The following is a 20,056-nucleotide window of genomic DNA, read 5'->3' as shown; positions in this document are numbered from 1 at the left end:
GTAACCAGTCTTGGTCGTCATTTGGAGCCCTGGGAGAAGAACACTAGATTCTTAGGGTGTTTTCAGTGGCCTTCCGGCTACCCTCATGCGATCAAAGCTGGCAACATCAAGGACTAGACTTTACAGCTCCGCCACTGTGAGTCTGCTCACCTGATGCCACTCTCTCACTCAGAGGGCCAGTTCCTTTCTATCCAAAAACAAAAACAAAAAACCCCATCTTTTTGTTTCATTATCCACAACTTTACATGAGGGGCTTCCTTCCCTCACCTAACATTGGTATGGCTAGGAATAAGGCCAGTCTGGGGGTGACACAGAAACCATCCAGTATCTTTTTTCTCACCAACCAATTCTGAAAGGTCAAAGATCATTCGAGAAACATAGTTTACATCTACTGGTCTTTGACCAACGCTCAGCTGCTCCTGGTGTGGTCTACTTTTCAGCAAAGTACGACAAGTTCAGAGAACTCCCTTGACCTCTGGAGCTGGGAAAGTAATTTCATTTCTTCAAGAGTCTTGCCAACTGTATAGAATTAAAGTCCATCCCATGCGTTGGTGGGAAATAAAAGAAACAAAATGGAAGTAGATACCAACATTATTTTTACTTAAAATGACTTTATTTCCAGTGGGTCAGGAGAGTTCAGAGAGTAGAATATAGAGGCAAGAAGAAGGGCACAGAAGCCTTCTTTACTCCAGATCCCAGACTGACCTCAGGGACAGAGAGCCTGTCTCCTATGTTTCTCATTCAGTGTTGCCTCTAAAGCAAAAATCTCTGAACCAGCTGTAGTTCTGGGTCCCAAACAGTCTGTTCAGCAGGGTCACTTACTTTCTAAATCAACTGCACAAAACAGTCTCCAGTTTTCACAACTGCAGGGAAAGGTGGGCCTTCTTTCATGACAGCATCCGGAGGTAAAAACAAGATCCTTTTATAAGAAGTCATTCATCTGAATGGAATCCTGGCCTCTTCCTCAAGTGTTTTCAGAGTGGCTACAGGGAAGGAATTAGCAGAGAATTTTTTTGTTCAAGTTAAATTTAAAACATAAACTTCAACAGGGAGAGGACCTTGTATTTTGATAAGAGAGTAATGGCCAAGGGAGATCCACGATTCCTGTTTGCAGCTACAAAAAGCCTGCAGAAGCCACACGATGTCACCCTCTTCCTGCAAAGGCTGACTTATGTGGATTCTTTCTCAAAAGTACAAAACCCAGAACTCATCACTACTGATACTCAAAATGACAGTGGGTTAAAACAGCGGAAGTGTTACAACTAGATTTTGATGCCAGTAACTTCAAATTAAGGTTCAAATTAAGGACAGAAAAAGGACCTCCACCACGTCCAAACTCCGGAAATACTGTGCGGGGCACGATTACAGTCTATGCCCTCATGGTGAAGCGGCACATGCAAAGGAAGAGGCAAATCATGCCCGTGACTTTACAACATGACACGAGTGCATGTGCTGTGTACACTCAACAGATTCACAGTCCCAGCTCACGGAGTCCTCTTTCAGGATTCCACATCCTGCCCTGCCGATACAACACAGCAGACACCCCAAAGTGATGGGAGGAAAGGGCTAAGGAAATGACACTTAGGGCTGGCACTCCCTGAAGAATATCCCACCTGTGGTTCCCATGTGCACCCTGCTATCTCAGACCGGTATGTCTTTACAAGTGCCGCTCCCTGGAGCCCTTTCCTTCACTTTCACCAGACTTCAGAACGAGCAGCTAGAATATCACCTTCTCCAGGCAGCCCTCCTGGACTCCCTTGTTCAAACAGGTTCATGGTTTCTCTTACAACAAGCTTTAAGTATGGACTGCTCATCTGACTAAGAGCAAGAAGCACGTTTTCCTCCCGCTGCTGTCGCCAGTACAGGGTCTGGTACACAGTAAGTGCTCAATAGTCTGTTGAATGAATAAACTGAAAAAGTTCAATGAATGAACGGGAAACACTCAAGCACCGAGGAATGCTAGTTTGGGTGCCTAACGAATGCCAGGTACTGTGCTAGGCATTTTGCCTGTATTATCTCATTTCATCTTCACAGCAGCCTCACATTCAATTTCTGATGATGACTCGGAGACTCAGAAGAGCTACGCAACTCTTCTAAATTAAACCACCAATAACGAGTGGTGCCTAGATGAAAACTCAGGTTTGTCTGACTCCACACGGCCTCTTAAACAGGAATGAAACACACACAGTCACTATTCCCTCAATTAGCCCTAAGCTTCTGGTATCAGACAAGAGCCAGGCTGGAAATACTCTTCCACTGTTTACACTGAGCTCCTTTGTGAGCGAAGTGACTACTTCATCCTCATCAGCACCACAGCCAATCCCACTTTCCTTTGCAGCCCTGGGTGCCCGCTGCACAGACTGCTCAATGTCTCCCTCTCCGCATTGTACTGTGTGAATCCTCAGTGCCAGGAATAGTGCACACAGGCGTCCTGGCATCTAGCTAACTTGACTTCTAATGCAAATGAGGAAGAGGGAGGCGAAGCTGCAGGTGGCCTGCTTCCAGGCAGAATGGGAAGCGGGCCAGCAGGGCAAGTGCCTGAGGAAAGCGGATTCTCTTCTCTCTAAGAGGATTCCAGCTCTCGCATGTCTCTGCAATGGCCATTTCCCACTCATGGTTTCCTCTCATAGTCCCCATGACGTGTAGGATGGCAACTTGGAAAAGGGCGACCTGCCTTCCCAGAGATGCATATCTAGACCCAGGGGCCTAGCAGGTGAGAAGATGTTTCTGTAACTCTCTTTTTGGGAAATAGCTCCACAGCTCGTAAGAAACATCCAGAGATGGCTAAGATAGTTGTGTGAGAACTGCCAAGCAAAGGCAAATCTGTCCGGTCAGATAATTCGGAGAGCGTAGCTTCAAGAACATGAAGTAACCAGTATCACTCATAACACGGTCACATACAAACGTTCCAACCTGGCATCAGTTTTTGGTTCAGAAGTAGTGTGTGGTGTAGACGAGGAAATGATGATTGCTAAAAGCCACTTCCTTCTTTCTGCTTACAGACAAGCCTGATGAAATCAAAGCTCCACGTGATGGGCAAGCAGAGCCCTAGCTCAAACATTCAGGCAGCCTGGGTCCCCGCCCCGACGGCTGCCACACGTCACCTTCTCCTGTGTGCTGCCCTCAACAGCACTGCCACTGAAGTGCCAGGAATTGACCCCTTCACCCTACAGGAATGCAAAATGACAAACTTTAAAAAGCTTTAAAAGGCCCAAAATATAAGAAGTAGAGGAAGTGAGAAAGTAGTTCTAAAACCTAACATACTAAGAATAGTGGTTTCTGCCATAGCAAAGTCCAGGTGGGCAAATAATGTCTGGCCCCCAGGCCCTCCAGACAGCATACACGCAGCAGGCGCGTTTTCTGCCAGGTCATAAAACCTGTCCCCTGTAGTGTAGTTGGGGCTCCTGACACAATGTCTGCAAAACCCTTCTCCCAGCTTCCCTCAAATTTCTAAATGAACTGTGATGCTACAAACTTGCTGTGTCTGTGCCTTTAGAATCCAAGAGACAGGTTGCCCATCTCCCAGGAAATATTTTAGGATGACACATCAAAGAAAAGAGAACAAGGAGAAAAGGTACTAATATTTATGTATGTAGACGGCCACTAATGGAAGCCTCCTTTCAAAAACACTTGACTTAAGCAAATCTAAACTTATAGTAATTGGTGATTATGTAAATTAAAAGGAATCACAAGTTCCATTATTTTCATTCAATTTACATATATATTTTTTAGCCACATCTATCCACTACTTAAAGATAAGCAAAGGCATTCATACATACGCTAAGTCCAAACGATCCACCATCAATTGACCCTCCAATCAACAGTTTACAAAGAACTTACTTTAGGAAGAAATAAACTGACCTCATCTAGAAAATAATATTTTGAATAATCTAACAAATTTTAAAGAGCTACTAATCTTACACCTTTCTTGCTTCTACACATTATCCCTGGGCAACAGGAGGCTTACTTAAGAAGCAAACAGGGGGTACGAAAGTTCAAGTTTAGAAGAAACAAGCCTGTGTCTGGCTAAGTTCCTCAAAGTCCAAACCGGAATATGCCCAGCTGAAAAGAAAGGTTAGTTGAGGGCAGAGCAGCTAAGGAAAGAGTTCTTGGGAAGAAAAGTCCCTCTGAAACAGTTCTCAGGACATTTTTTATACTTACAGAAAAACACAGGTCTGGAAGAATATACACTAAACTATCAGCGTGGTTATCTTGGGGGAAGGGGTGGGATGAAGGACTGGGCAGTGGAGGGGAGTGGGCCACGTTTCCAGGTTACTTCACAGGCATCTGTATTGTTTGATCTTTCAAAAACAAATAACCACATACTACTTGTGGGAAGTTTTTCCAAGAGTCTCCAGGGCACTGCCACTACTCACACCCATGCGGCATCATCAGCAGCTGCCACCCCTTGGTGATTCACGTTAAACAGAGCTCTGATGAATAGAGTATCCATTCAATGCTGAAACAACACAGCTGGAATGTCTAGGGAAAGACTAGCGAGGAAGTACCATAACCCCACTGGGCAGAGATGGAATCTAACCAGAAAATTCACGTACAGCACAATGAGTATGCGTGGCCCATACTCACAGTCAAGTGATGCTCACTATCATACTCACTATTACGGGAACCAAATGATCTGACCTTCTCCCCTCAGCCCTTTTCTTAAGCTTCAATGCAGAGGGGAAACACATGGAGCAAGCAATATTACTCCACCCCCGAATTTCAGCTAGTATGTGTAATGCTCTTTTACACAAAGACATACCTGTCTTGTCATTTGGGGACTTCTGTGATATTTGCTACATTACCAGTAACTGGATTCTTCAGCTGCAGGTATGACTTGGCACTAAAAGGCAACTGAAAAGTGCTTTGGGACATACCAGGAAAAGACCCTTGCTTCTGGGTCTTCTTTTGGTTTCTATAACTAGATATTCGGGATTTCTGAAAACATTGGGTGAAAAGGTAAAAAGTGATTGTTACTCACCTACTGCCCAGACACTGGTTCCCATACATCATTTGTCAATAAATGGAACCAAGGAACTAAGTTCCTTGAAAAACAGCTGGGGCAAGAAAAACATCACATGAGCCTGGAAAATGCTCTAAAAAGGAAATACTCAAAATTTGATAGGAACATGTCATAAGATCACAGAAACAGCTAATATCATATTTATAGTGAAACACTAGATGCTTTTTCTCTAAGATTGGGAATAAGGCAAGGATGTCTACTCACCCCATTTCTATTCAACACTATACTGAAAATTCTAACCAGTGCAGTAAGGCAAGAAAAAGAAAATAAAGGCATGTAGATTGCAAAGGAAGAAGTAAAACTATGTTTATTTGACGGAGACATGATCTTGTACATAGAAAATCCTAAGAAATCCACACAAAACCTACTAGAATAAGCAAGTTAATTAAGACTGTAGGATATAAGATCAATATACAAAAATAGATTTTATTTCTATATACTAACAACAAGTAAAATGAAATAAAACAAATAATTCCATTCACGAATAGCATCAAAAGGAACAGGAATAAATTTAACAAAAGAAGTACACTGAAAATTACAAAACACCGCTGAAAGTAATTAAAGCTCTAAATAAATGGAGAGATATAACATTCATGAATTAGAAGACTCAATATCGTTAAGATGGCAATTCTTCCCAAATTGATCTAAGAGATAAATGCAATTCCTATCAAAATCCCAGCAGGTTTTTCTGGAGAAACTGACAAGCTGATCCTAAAATTTATATGGAAATGGAAAAGAACAGAATGGCCAATACAATTTTGAAAAAAAAATAAGTGAACCAAGTTGGAGAACTTAATACTACCTGATTTTAAAACTTAGTATAAAGCTACAATACTCAAGATAATACGGTACTGACCTAAGAAGACATATAGATCAACACAACCCAATAGAGTCTAGAAATAAACCCTTACTTTATAGTCAATTACAGGCATATCTTGTTTTATCGTGCTTCGCTTTATCAGGCTTCGTAGATGTTGTGCTTTTTACAAATTGAAAGAAAGACCTTTCATCAGCAAAAAGATCATGACTTGCTTTATTGCAGTGGTCTGGAACTAAACCTGCAATAGCTACAAGATATGCCTATAATTGTCAACAAGGCTGCCTAAGCAATTTAATGAGGAAAAGGACAGTCTGTAACAAATGATGTTAGAACAACTGGATATCCGTACACAAAACTGAACTTAGACACTTAAACACCATAAATTCACTCAAAATGGATCAGAGAGCTAAATGTAAGAACTGAAATATAAAACTTCTGGCAGAAAACACAGAAGAAAATTTTTATGACCTTGAGGTAAAGGTTTCTTAGATATGATGTCAAAAGCATGATTGATAAGAGGAAAACTGATAATAGTCCAGCTGTTAGTTAGCTATATCACAATTAAAAACGTAGAAAAACATCACTAGAAAGATGAAAAAAAATCCACAAACTGGGAGAAAACATTTGCAAATATAATATAAAGGACTTATATCCAAAATATACAAAAACTCTTACAACTCACTAAGAAGATGAAAACCAACTGACTTCAAAAAATATATTAATAGGCAATTTTAAAAATAGGCAAAACATGAATACTTCACTAAAGCAGATATACAAATAACTAATAAACACATGAAAAGATGATCAGTATCATTAGTCATTAAGGAAATGAAAATTAAAACCACAATGGGATACTACCATGTGTCCCCGAAAATAAGGCGTAGCTGGACAATAAACTTTAATGCATCTTTTGGAGCAAAAATTAACATAAGACCTGGTCTTATTTTAATAAAATATAAGACTGGGTATAATATAATATAATATAAATATAATATCAGACCAGGTCTTATATTAATTTTTGCTCCAAAAGACACATTAGAGCTGATGGTCCAGCTATGTCTTATTTTCGGGAAAACACGGTACTATGTACCCACTAGAATGACTATAATCAAATAGATTGATAATACTAACTGTTGGCCAGAACATGAAGAAAGGGAAACTTTCATACATTCCTGATGGGAATGTAAGATGGTCCAGCCACTTTAAAAAATAGTTTGGCGGCTTCTTTAAAGAGAACAGACACATGTCCAAAGAGGACATACAGATGGCCAACAGACAGTGAAAAGATGCTCAGCATCACTAATCATCAGAGCAATGCAAATTAAAACCACAATGAGGTATCACCTCACACCTGTCAGAATGGTTATTGTCAGTAAATCAACAAACAACTGCTGGTGAGGATGTGGAGCAAGGGGAACCCTCATGAACTGCTGGTGGGCCTGCAAATTGGTGCAGCCACTATGGAAAATGGTTTGGAAGTTCCTCAGAAAATTAAAAATAGAACTACCTTATGACCCAGCAATTCCACTTCTGGGTATTATCTGAACAAATACAAAACATTAATTCGAAAAGATATATGAAACTCTATGTTCACTGCAGCGCTATTTACAATAGCCAAGACATACCATGTTTAAAATAAGACCAGGTCTTTTATTAATTTTTGCTCCAAAAGATGCATTAGAGCTGCTTGTCCGACTAGGGGGGAAACATGGTAGAAGCAACCTAACGGCACATCAATAGATGACTGGATAAAGAAGATGAGGTACATATATATAATGGGATATTACTTGGCCATAAAAAATGAAATTTTACCATTTGTGACAACATGGATGGACCTAGAGGGTATTAGGCTAAGTGAAATAAGTCAGACAAAGACAAATACCATATGATCTCACTTATATGTGGAATCTAAAGAAAATAAACAAATAAAACAGAAACAAAGATACAGAGAACAAACTGATGGCTGCCAGATGGGAGAGGTTTGGAGACCTGGGTGAAAAAGGTGAAGGGATTAAGAAATATAAATTGGTACTTACAAAACAGTCATGGGGATGTAAAGTACAGCATAGGGAATATAGACAATAATGTTGTAATAACTATGTATAGTGCCAGGTGGGTAATAGACTAATCAGGGTGATCATTTCATAAATTATATAAATGTCTAACCACTATGCTGTACACCTGAAACTAATATAATATTGAATGTCAACTGTAATTTAAAAATTAAAAACTAATAAAAGTATGAGGTAAAGATTAAAAAAATAGTTTTATAGTGACCCAGCAATTCCACTAAGTGTCTACACAAGAGAAACAAAAAGCATATGTCCGCACAAAGACTTATACACAAATGTTCATAGCAGCATTTTTCAAAATAGGCAAAAACTAGAAACAATTCAAATGTCCATCAGCTGATAAAGGAATGAACATATGACATATTCATATAATGGCATGCTACTCAACAATAAAAAGCAGTGTACTACTGATGCATGCAACAACCTGGATTAATCTCAAAAACATTATGCTTAAGAAGCCAGACACAAAAGACTATGAGGTGTGACCGAAAACTACAGTGAATATTTAAATAAAAAATTATTACAGTAAAAGACACATTGTCATTAATCCCCTCAAAATACTCCCCATGGCTTCGAACACACTTATCCCATCACTCTAGTCACTTTCTGAAGCAGTTCTGGAAGTCCTCTTTTGTGAGTGTCTTTAGTCGTGCTGTTGTGGCTGCCTCGATGCCCTGAATCAATTCAAAATGTTTACCTTTTATGGTCATTTTGACTTTGGGAAAGAGCCAGAAGTCACATAGTGCTAAATCTGGTGAATAAGGTGGATGAGAACGCACTGTAATGTTTTTATTTGACAGAAACTGCCATATACCAGAAGCGATGTGTGACACGGAGCGTTGTCATGATGGAGGATGAAGTAAAAACGCTCACGAAAGAGGACGTCCAGAACTGCTTCAGAAAGTGGTAAGAACAATGGGATAAGTGTGTTTGAAGTGATGGGGAGTGTTCTGAGGGGAGTAATGGCCATGTGTCTTTTACTGTAATAATTTTTTTTTTATTTAAACATTCACCGTATTTGTTGATCACACCTCATACATAATATACGATTCAATTTTTACAAAATTTCTAGAAAAGACAAAGTTACAGAGATAGAAAGTAGATCAGGGGTTGCCTAGGGCTAAAGGTAGGAACGAGGAATGAGTATAAATGGGGATGAGGAAACTTTTTGGGGTGGTGAAAGTGTTCTACAGCCAGACTTGTGGTGACAGCTGCATGACTGTTCAAATTCACTAAAAGCCATCGAATTCTACTTTTATACTGGGTCAATCAATTGTATGGTATGTAAAATTATACCTCAACAAAGCTGTGAAAAGTGGAAGGGACAAAAAGGACAGAGAGCCACCTTAAAGACGATCCCTCTCACCACATCTAGGACGATATGAACAGCAAAATAAATGAGTTATCAGATTAACTAAAAGAAGAATCCACGAATCCATGCTGATATAAATGAACAGAAGAATGAATGACGGGGGAGAAGGAACTCTTCCTTACAGAATTCCAATTAATGAGAATAGAAAATCCCCATTGGCAACCCCTATAGTAACAGCTGCTTCAGGCAAAACTCATCAGTGGATCCTAAAATTGGTGGGTGAAAGGTTGTTGGAAAATAGGATAATTATATTGTCTCTAAATATCTCTGCACCAGATTTTATTAATTACAAAGGGGAAAATCCTAACTTGAAGTGGAGAAACCTGACAGACACCACCGCTTTAATCAAGTAGTCAAAGATGCCATCAACAGAAATAGCACAAACTGACTTTATGTGCCCCATGACATGATGCATTGAAGGACACGTCATCACTTCTGTGATTTCCTGCCCAAAATGCATCATCTTCAAGGCATGAGAAAGTATCAGGCAAGGCCAAGTTGAAGGTCGTTGTACAGAGTAACTGGCCTGTACTCTTCAAATGTGTCAAATTCATTAAAGACAAAGAAAGGCTGAGGAATTATTCAGATAAAGGAGACTAAAAAGACATGACACCGGAATACCATGTGTGAGCCTGAAACAGTTAAAGGGCATTGACAATATTTGAATAAGGCAGACCAGATAATAGTATTATAGTATACGGTATTATATCAAAGTTGATTTTCTGATTTTCATCATTATACTGTGTCAATGTAAGAGACTATCCTTGTTTTAGGAATTTTTTAGGAAAGATTCAGATGTAAAGGGGCACCATGTCTGCAGCATATTCTCAAACATTTAAAAAAAACAGTTCATAGACCACATATGAACGAATAATAAAGTGAGTATGGTAAATATTAACATTTGCTACATCTGGGTAAAAGTAAATAGGAATTCTTCGTACAATTTTTACAATTTCTGGCAAGTCTGAAATCATTTCAAAATGAAAAAGTCATTACTATTGTAAGGGAAGCCTGGTTTTCCTCGGACCAGCAGGCAGGCAGCACCCAATCAACTTCAACTTCTTTGAAATTAGACTGGCAGGAATGGATTTTACCAGTGAATGATTCAAGACGATAAAATACAAGTCACTCCTTGCTCTATTACCTGAAGCAGGCTTGACTGGGGGTTCCACCTGTCATCCCTGAGGTACAAGAACTGAGGTCACACGCCTCAGGAAGAGCCTCGTCAGGACACAAGTCTTTCCAATGCAGCCACTGGGGGGTGGCCACCCTCACATGAACTAGCCACCCAGCACACTGCGGCCTAACCTGCCAGTGCCTCTGCAAACTTTGGCTTCAGGGGAGCACAAGGGGGAAGGCACACACCATAGCCTGGCAGATGAAGTTTAACATTTAATAGCACTTTTTCTGGGGCCCATCAACACACAACGTGGGGGGAGGGCTCCAATTTTTAGGGGAGAAATGCTGTTTAAACTCGGTTTTATGTGAAAACCTCGTTGCCCGACAAAACACGAAGTTCTCGTTTTGCCTTCAATTGAGAAAGCAGTTGCTGTCAGCTGAGAATCAGGAACCTAGAAGCTGCGATAAGGAGTTCACAGCTACAGTTAAGGGAATGGGGCAATGTGGGAAGCTCAAAGTTCTCTATGATCAGTTATTCAAGGAAGGAACACATTATCTTTTAACCTCCTTGAAACCAGACGGGAATGTCAGATTTTAGTAAAAAGAAGGGCTAAGGGAAGTGGGAGGAGGGCTAATAAAACAGGAATGATCAATCACATTCCTTATTTAATTGACCTTTTAGACTCAAGTAATCTTTTAGAATCAGGGACGGGAAATAAGCTGCAACTGCACAAAGACGTCAATAAAAAAAAAAAATATATATATATATATATATCTCCAGGCAGAAGGGTGCTAAGTACCTGGGACGAGTGTTTATGCAACACAGAAATTCCCAACATGCCCTGCGGCAATGATTTCACCCTGACCTCAGCTATCTTCATTTCCACTCCTCAATCAACAAGTCCTTCCAGTTTCAAACATACCCCCTCGCATGCATGTGTCCGTCTCCATTCCCACTGTTACTACGTTAGCCCCAGATACTGTCGTCTCTCACCTGCGGTTCCAGCTTCCACTCTGACCTCTTCTTATAAGCTAGTCTCCGGGCAGTGGTGATGGTGCTCTTCGTAAAAGGTAGTTTAAACCATCTGACTCCTGACTCTCTGACCTTATCAGAGCCACTCTTGCCCCTCACCAGGCACGTTCCCACCTGAGCTCCCAGGGTCTTTGTGTTCCCTCTAAAACACCCAAGTGGCTTACAAGGCTGGCTCAGATCCCTCACTCAGTATTCAGCTAATATCACCACCTCACAGAGCCTGTCTACCCTAATACTGCAGCACCCCAATCAGTCCCTATCACGCTACCTTGCTCCAGTCTCTGTTTGCATTCTCCCAGGATCTAAAATTATTATATATTAATATTTCCTCATAACTGCCTAAAGAAACATTGGAAGGATAAACAGAAACTGATTTTTTTTTTTAAAAAAAAGGTTACCAATGGGGTGTGAGACTTCTCTGTGTATACCTTTTCTATCATTTTGATTTCTGAGCTATATAAACGAATCACCTAGTCAAAAACCTTACTAATTATATTTTAAAGTGAAAAACTCCCAATTATTTAAACATTCCTTTGCTATTTGTCTACCTTCTCTTCCGGAATGAAAGCTCTATGAGAACTGGGACCTTGTTCGCCCGGCATATGTCCCGCCCTGGAAATGTAATCAGGGTTCCTTAAACATTTGCTGAATAAACAAATGTACCTACAACAGGTATAACCAGCAAAACCACAAGATGGGCCTCTTCAGATTAAACAGGTGCTCCTCTCCTCCCACCGTCTCCTTGTTGCTACTTCTTTTCTTGGTGCAGAATCTCTGCCATCGCCACACCCGACTCCTTCAACAATAAATACCTTTTTTCCTCCACCTGAGGACTCCTCCAAAATTCTCCACAGCATCTGTCTTTCTTCCTTCCCACATCAAACCAATCTGCTCTTATAATTTCAACTATCACCCGCAGGAGGACAGTCAGTTTTCAGACCTTGATCTCTCTCATGCTTCGCGTTTTCATCACCAACTGTCTGCTCCATCTTTCCCACGTGCGTGTCCAGCCACTTCAACCCAGCTCGTCAAACTAGCTCTGCACTCTTGACTTTCCAGTGTCTTTCAGTGGGACCTTCTTTCTCTCAGTCACTTAAGAGGAAAACGTCAGTCACTTCCGACTTCCTCCTTTCCCTTATTCTCCAAAACCACACCAGACACAAAACTTAGATCCTTTCTTCATAGCATGCTTCATCTTTTATTTCCAGCATCACCACCACAGAGCTGGACCATTGCAAGCATCCAGACTGAAGTCTGTGTCTCCAGAGTCTGCCCCTTTTAATGCTGTCCTGTGCTGGTCTCAATGCTAAGTCCTGGAATAAACCTTTGAAACCGGTCGGTAGGCCTTGACACTCCACTAAGCCTCCTCCTTCTGAATCTTTATATTTTACTCACCTTTTTTTTCCCAGGCCCAGCTCAAGCCCCACTGTCTCTATGAATATCCGTTGTGTATTTACTCCTCTAATTTGACACTTTGCAAAGGCTATCTTTTACCACTGACTGCTCTCTTTTCACACGGATGTGCCGTATAAACCCACAATAGTTTTTATAGGGAAGCCCTGTGTATCTATAACAGACAAATGCAGAGCTAATCTGGCAGAAGTGGGGAGATCACTGCCCTAGTTTGGCTTCCTCAGTGATGCTGCCCCACTCTCCTCCCCCAACAACTTCATGGGAGCACTGAGGCTCCCCAGAACAACGTTTGAAAACAACAATTCACTTGGGAGTGATGGATATGGTCCATGTCAATTATACCGACACAAAGCTGTTAAGGAGGAAAAAAAAAACTTGACTAAAGGGGCAAGAAAGGAGAGTAAAGAACTGCAGAGTATTCTAAAGATAAACAAAATGGTCTCAAACATGCCTTTCTGTTTGCACGGCTGGCTCAGCCCAATCCCTGATCCACCCCCTCCCCCTACCAAGTGTAGGACTGTCACAGTAGACCCCTGACGGAAGTCCCTGGCTCCAGGCTCTTCCCTTCTAAAGCATTCAGTCTCAGGAATCTCAGCATCCTGCTCTGTCCTCTTTATACAGCCTTCAGGAACTGCCGAGCTCATTCTGCCTTCCACTCATCTATCATTTTGCCTCAAGTTTCCTCCTGAAGTCAGAGTGAGCGATGAGCAGCCCAGGCTTGAAAATCTATGGCTGTTGCGTCAACTCGTCAGGTCTCCAGGGACCCAGCCCAGACCAACTTGGACAAGGTATCTGTTTGTACAGAAAGCAATTATTCATTACCCACTGATTAAATCACTCTCCTCTATTACAGGAGTGCGTGTGACTCCTGGGATCTGCAGTTTCCTTTTCCTCCTCCATCTAGGTGTTTCCCTCGGTCACCAGGGGAACTCAGGACATCAGAAATGGTTCAGAGTCTACAATTCACAAGATCTCTCATGAGATTACTTTAATTGCTCCGTAGTTATGTTAGAAGACAGAACTGACTTATGTGGAACAAAATAAAATGGGGAGGAGTGTAGGCACCAGACTCCCTTTCTCTTAGGAGATAAATCTAAGCTGTTTCCCTAAAGAAAGCTGGAGCAATGAACTTCCTCAAGTCCTACTGAGAAAGGTCGATACCCCAGCCCTAATGAGAAGGGAGGGTCAATACAAGTGAAGACAGGGAGCTCTTGTAGAACACAGTTCAACAAAAGGAGTTAGCAAACCTGGGGGGAAAACACTGATCACAGCAGTTAGAGCTGAAGGAAGGAAATCTCCAAATTACTGAAAAAGGAAAAACAGTAGAAGGCTTAACATAATTAGGTGACTAGCTCTCCTGAAGCCCTGACCTTTATCAGCTTCAGAAAGGAGCTTCTTTCCTCATCCTGAGTGAGCTCTAGAGCAGTGGTCCTCCAAGTATGGTCCACAGAACCTGAGGGAACCCCGAGACCCTTTGAGGGGTTTCACTAGGTGAAACTGTTTTCATAACAAAACTAAGATGTGGTTTGCCTTTTTTTTACCATGCTGGCCTTTTCACTGATGGTGCAAAAGTAATGGTGGGTTAAACTGCTGGTGCCTGAGCAGGAACTGAGAAACAGCACCTGACTTGTCAAACTCGCTCTGCACTCTTGACTTTCCAGTGTCTTTCAGTGGGACCTTCTTTCTCTCAGTCATCTAAGAGGAAAACGTCAGTCACTTCCGACTTGCTCTTTTCCCTTATTCTCCAAAACCACACCAGACACAAAACTTAGATCCTTTCTTCATAGCATGCTTCATCTTTTATTTCCAGCATCACCACCACAGAGCTGGACCATTGCAAGCATCCAGACTGAAGTCTGTGTCTCCAGAGTCTGCCCCTTTTAATGCTGTCCTGTGCTGGTCTTAACACTAAACTCCTTCACCATCACACACTTCTTCACCGCACAGTGAAATAATAAATGCCAGCTTTACTTAAGAATGTCCTTGATGATGCAGTAAAAATGATATTAAGTCTCAATCCTCGAATATCTTTGTAATATTCTGTGTGACAAAATTAGAAGTACATTTGTGTGCATACAGAAAAGGATGGTCTCTATAAACACTTGTGTGTCTGAATTGCAAAAGTTTTCTGTGAAACACATGTTTACTTAAAAGAATGAATGACATACAGTGATGGGTGAGACTTTGGTAATTGGCAGACATTTTCGGTGGAGGGGGAAACAAAGCTGTCACTTCAGGGAAAACAACTGACAATATTTGTTGCCAATGGCAAAATTTGAGCTTCCAAGAGAAAATTAGAATTTTGACAAACTCATATCTGCCACGAGCTTGACAGCTTCCCAATACTTAACCATTTTTCTAATGACAGTGTGGTAACATGACTATGGTTTTTTGATACTGTGTAATAAAATGTGGCAATAATTAGAAGATCTGCATAACTCAGTGAACCACTATTTTCCAAATACCTATCACACAATGTTACAGAATCACACATGGGTAAAAAGTCCTGTCAAAGTGAGAGAGACCAAGTTTTTAATGTAACAAAGTATGAAAAGTTCAGTGATATCATTTCAGATTCCACACTGCAACTAACCTTCACAAAACCACCCTTTAACTTTTGTGTAGTACCAAAGAAGAATACTCACAATTACCAAAAAAGGCTATGGAAATATTTCTCCATTTTCCAACTAATTATCTGTGGTGTGAGAATGGATTTTCTTCATAATGCAACCAAAACAACACATCACAACCAACTGAATGCAGAAACATATGAAAATTCAGCTGTCTTCTATTAAGTCAGACATTAAAGAGATTTGCAAAAACAACGCCACACTTCTCACTAATCTTTTTTAAACAAAAGCACTTCATTTAAAAAAAAATGCTACTTACGTTAACTTGTAATGGATGTATTATTATTTCTAAATGAATTAATAAATATTTCAATTTCTAATATGGTAAATATCAGGACATATGTATCCCACACTAAAAAATATATTGAAGACCCCAAAGAGTTTTTGAAGTGCTGAGAGGAGTCCTGAGACCAAAAAGTCTACGCACCTCTGGTCCAGAACACTGCTGCCTGTCTATGATACCCAGGAGGGCTCCTAAGGACAGGTCCTTTGTATTTCAGGGCCTAAGAGAAATTCGTACTCTCAGCATTTGTTCCAAAATGCCAGGTCTGGCTTCCCAGTTCTGCCAGAAGAGGATGAGAAGTTCAGGCATTAGAGAAAATTTTTCTCTGTATTTCACTGGCAGATCAAAGCATTTGATCCCATCCTAAAATCCAGGAAGCCAATGATCAGATTATTCCAAGGTCATAAAGGAATCTAGGTGAGAAAGCTAAACTCAACTCCAGATCATGAATATCAGATTCCGAAGTGAAGGCTTCATCTAGATAAGTTTTCAGCAAGTGACTTTTCATTTACACACTCATTGTTGTGTTTAGTTATAAATTCTCTGCCTTCATCCTCCATCCCACTCTTTCAATGGTGGTGTTCCTCTGAGCTCAGGCTTCCCCATTGCCTAGCACATAGTAAGTGTTCAATAAATGGCACCTGCCGTTATTACCACAAACTCACCCACGGCAATCTGTTCCATCCCATGACTTCAATCACCTCCTGTATTCTTAACTTTCTATCATCACCCAGACCTCTGCCATGAGCCCCAAATCTACACAACGACCTCCTGGGCCTTTCTACCTGGATGTGCTGCAGCGACCACCACTCAGCATGTCCGATGTGTAACTCCTTTATCACTCTCTTCAAAGCTGCCCCTCCTCCTATTTCCTTCTGCATCAAGAACCACCTGGTCACTACAGTCAGAAACTTAGGATCATTCCAGACTGCTGCTTGTCCCACTCTCCCTAGACGTATTCTGCCATCAGGTTATATCCACTCTCCCACCTTTAATCTCTCTCAAAACCCTCCATTCCTACTGGAACCACCATAAACCGCTCATCGTCTCTAGCCTGGTCTCTAGTTTTCTCATTGGCTCCCTGCCTCCAGTCAAATTCTTCCTATGCAACCCACACACTGACACGACGGTAATTTCAAACACAAATCTGATGCTATTTTCCTGTTAATTATCTTTCTGTGGTTTTCCTGCAGCATACTCTTCAAATGGTTTTACTCATGTATACTCATGTAAAAGGATTTTTAAAAACGTGTATTCCTTGTACATCTTAAAGTTGAATTCTAAAATTTTTCATCGCAAGTTTAAACCAAGTTTATTATTTTGTTAAAAGGAGGCAGAAAATACTAAACATTTTATTAAAAGAATTGTTAAGGATTAACTATAACTAGAATAAACACTTTATGATAAAGTAAGTTTTAACTATTTTATTGAATGACACACACCTAAACTAAAAAAACCTCTTTAAAAATTTTTGTGTAAGTTTTACCAAGTATAACTTGAAAAACCTGTGGTCCCAAAGAACATTCCAGTCACATTTAACTGTTATGTTCTTCTGAACTCAGAATATCCCAACAAGGAACAAACGTCCCTCTAATAGCGATGTGTATTAAACAGGGAAAGACAAGAAGCCTTCTGGGTTTTCAAGGTAACTTAATCACTAAACGAGGCCTCCCTCAAATCAGTATTTCCAAAATATTCCATTTTGCAACTGAGGTTTGTGCACTCGGGACAATATACTACAATAAAATTTGGAAATTTGAGAGATATGACATTCCTTCCACCAGCCCTTTTTTTTTGTAAGGTGAGTTTTAGAAGAGTTCATTTGGAAACTGAGGTTCTGGAAATTGATTCTTCTAAAGCTTTGTTGTGCAGGTACTGTATATCCCTTGGAAGTCTTGGGCACTGGTTATCCCAGCTTGAAAACCACTGCTCTGGAGGATACACCTCTAACTCCTTAGCAAAATATCTAATGCCCTTTGTGACCTAACCCCCATTAATTTCCCTCTTCCTAAATGTCACTGGATGGCTCCCATCAAAACCAACTCAGGTCTGTGAAACTGTTTCCAGTTCTGTTTTCAGGACTTGCTGTATCTTCTCTAAAGTTACATTGTATCTGGAACGTCTTCTCAGCTCTTTATTCCCAGAAAACACCTGATAATTTTTCAAGGTTCCATTCAGTCCAATCAATGGGCAGCTGGTAACTTACTGGGTACCAAGGAGGTGGTTTTTACACAAGAAATGAAGGATGGATTGGAATACTGTCCCAAAGGGTCTCCCAACTGCTTGTTGATTGGCTAAATTAACAGGTGCTGAAGTTAAGGAAGATGCCATCTGGAGTAATTGAGAAAGCAGGAATGACTCCACAAGGAAGGAAGGATTAGAGCACTTCTTAGATCCAGAACAGGATTGTGAAGACCAGGGAATGGGGATAATAGTTTTCCAAGTGAGTATGGGTTATGTATCTTTCTAATGTTCTATCAGAGCACACACCACACAGTATGACATGTGCTTGTTTACTTGATTAAAGTCTCCCCTAGACTACAAGCTCCGCGAACACGCCTGTCTTGTGGACCACTGTATCCCGCCAGCGCCTTCCATCGTGCCCTGGCTCATTAAATATTTGTTGATGTTTATTACAAATTATTGAATAATTAAATGAAGAAATGGATGGATAAATGAGTTAAATTCCACAGGATCTCAGCTGCTGTTTCAATCTCTACAGTTTAGGATTTTTCTATAGGTACTGAAGGTGGGAAAGTAAAAATGTAGGTATCCATGTTAAATGCAGCCACGAAGCCTGAGAGGAGCTTGGGCTCACACCCAAGGGAGAATTTAAACCGCAGAGTGGCGGGAAAGAGGAGGCACGGAGGCCCAGGGTGAGGGGATGCAGCAGGGTTCGGGTGCCCAGAGGCGAGGCGGACTAAGTTCAGAAGCGTAGAGAAGGAAAAGAAGGGTTCCGAGGAGGGGTCAAGTCCTGGCCCGGTGGAAGCCAAGGCCCCCTGGCCTCCCAGCGGATGGAGAGTTGGAGGGGAGGAAGCCGGGCTGGAGCGGAAGCGGCCGAAGGGCTGGAGACCCGCGTGAAAGGACCCGGGCAGAGGGAAGGGCGGGAGAATAGGGTCGGAGGAGAGTCGCTCCCGCGGCTCCGCCGCCACACTCACTCACCTAGCCGACTCAGCTTCGCCCCGGCACTGAGCTCGCTCCGCGCTGCTTGCTCCTTGGCCTGCTGGGCGAGCGGGCGGCCTCAGGCGCCCCTAGCAACCACGCACCGCCACGCGACCCGCGCTCCCAGCCGCCAGCTCCGCTACCGCCTGCCACGCACTGCGCGCGCCCCCAGTGGACGGACCCAGGGCCTGGAAGGGGCGATAGCGGGAGGAGGGATGCAGGCGCAAGGAATCTCGGGGGTTGTCGGGTTGCGGACTGGGAGGGCCGGCTTTCACCGGCCTCGCGCACGCGCAGTCGCTTCAGGGCGGGTGGGACCCGAGGAACAGAATTCTGGGAGATGTAGTCCCGAGATTAAATCCCTGACAGGCTCCGTTCTAGCACTTCAGGACTCTCTCGTCTCTGATTCTATCTAACCCCTATGGACTCTTTTTTTTGGCCGTGCCTTAATTCGTTCTTATAAAATCAAACATCTCGGGCTTTATTAAAGATTATTTTGTAGTAGTTCTTTCAAGTAAAAGCCTTTGAGTTTGACCCCGAGTAAGAAATCACAAGATCTACCATGCGTCCCTCCAACCCATCTTCCCCTACCCCAACCCACTCAGCAGGGTACAGCTACAACCACCTGTTTTGCGGGCTTCAGGTGTGAACTTTAGGAAACACTGACTCAATTCATTATCTCCCTAGGCAAGACAGATCGTGCCCCCTCAGTCTCAAATGTCCCTAGACCTAATGGATTTGGAGATCTAAACGGAGCTGAAGGCTAAGAAGATCTCTTCTAAACAGTCTGCTACATCAATAAAGGGGACAATAAAAGATGAAACTAACCTAATGAAAACAATCTGCACCAGAGCAAGGATGCTTAACAAACAATTGATTTAGGCAACAGTCATTGATGGATACTAAAACCATCAGAGGATTAATGGAAGAGTTTTACACTGTAAGGGTGTCTGCCATCACCTGTATATTTTAAGTAATCTTAGATCATGAAACATAGGACAGCTAAAAAGTATGTCTTCTGATGTGATGCAATCTGAACTATAGAGCAATATTTAGGAAGTAGTGTATTTTGTCAAAAAAAATTAAAAGTTGAATCTGAATCTAATCAAGCTTTTGGCTCCAACTTCCAGTT

At 41.7% G+C, this 20,056-nt stretch overlaps 1 protein-coding gene across 3 annotated transcripts in view; it reads right to left on the bottom strand.

Annotated features, from left to right (window-relative positions):
* The window catches only part of TTLL4 (tubulin tyrosine ligase like 4), a 36,839-nt gene extending 17,632 nt beyond the window's left edge, over window positions 1–19,207 (bottom strand). For 2 of the 3 annotated variants that reach the window (XM_019741790.2, XM_074313342.1), the window contains exons 1-2: window positions 18,928–19,207; window positions 823–983 (exon numbers count right to left, since the gene is read on the bottom strand). The gene's annotated coding sequence lies outside the window, so the exon portion shown is untranslated. The remainder of the gene's footprint in view (window positions 1–822; window positions 984–18,927) is intronic. The other variant, XM_019741791.2, reaches the window with a different exon arrangement.
* Between the last annotated feature and the right edge of the window lie 849 nt (window positions 19,208–20,056).

Source organism: Rhinolophus sinicus, linkage group LG01, assembly GCF_036562045.2.
Source record: "Rhinolophus sinicus isolate RSC01 linkage group LG01, ASM3656204v1, whole genome shotgun sequence".
Taxonomy (NCBI): domain Eukaryota; kingdom Metazoa; phylum Chordata; class Mammalia; order Chiroptera; family Rhinolophidae; genus Rhinolophus; species Rhinolophus sinicus.
The sequence above is the reverse complement of the archived record's forward strand: the minus strand, read 5'-3'. Positions and strand labels throughout refer to the sequence as shown.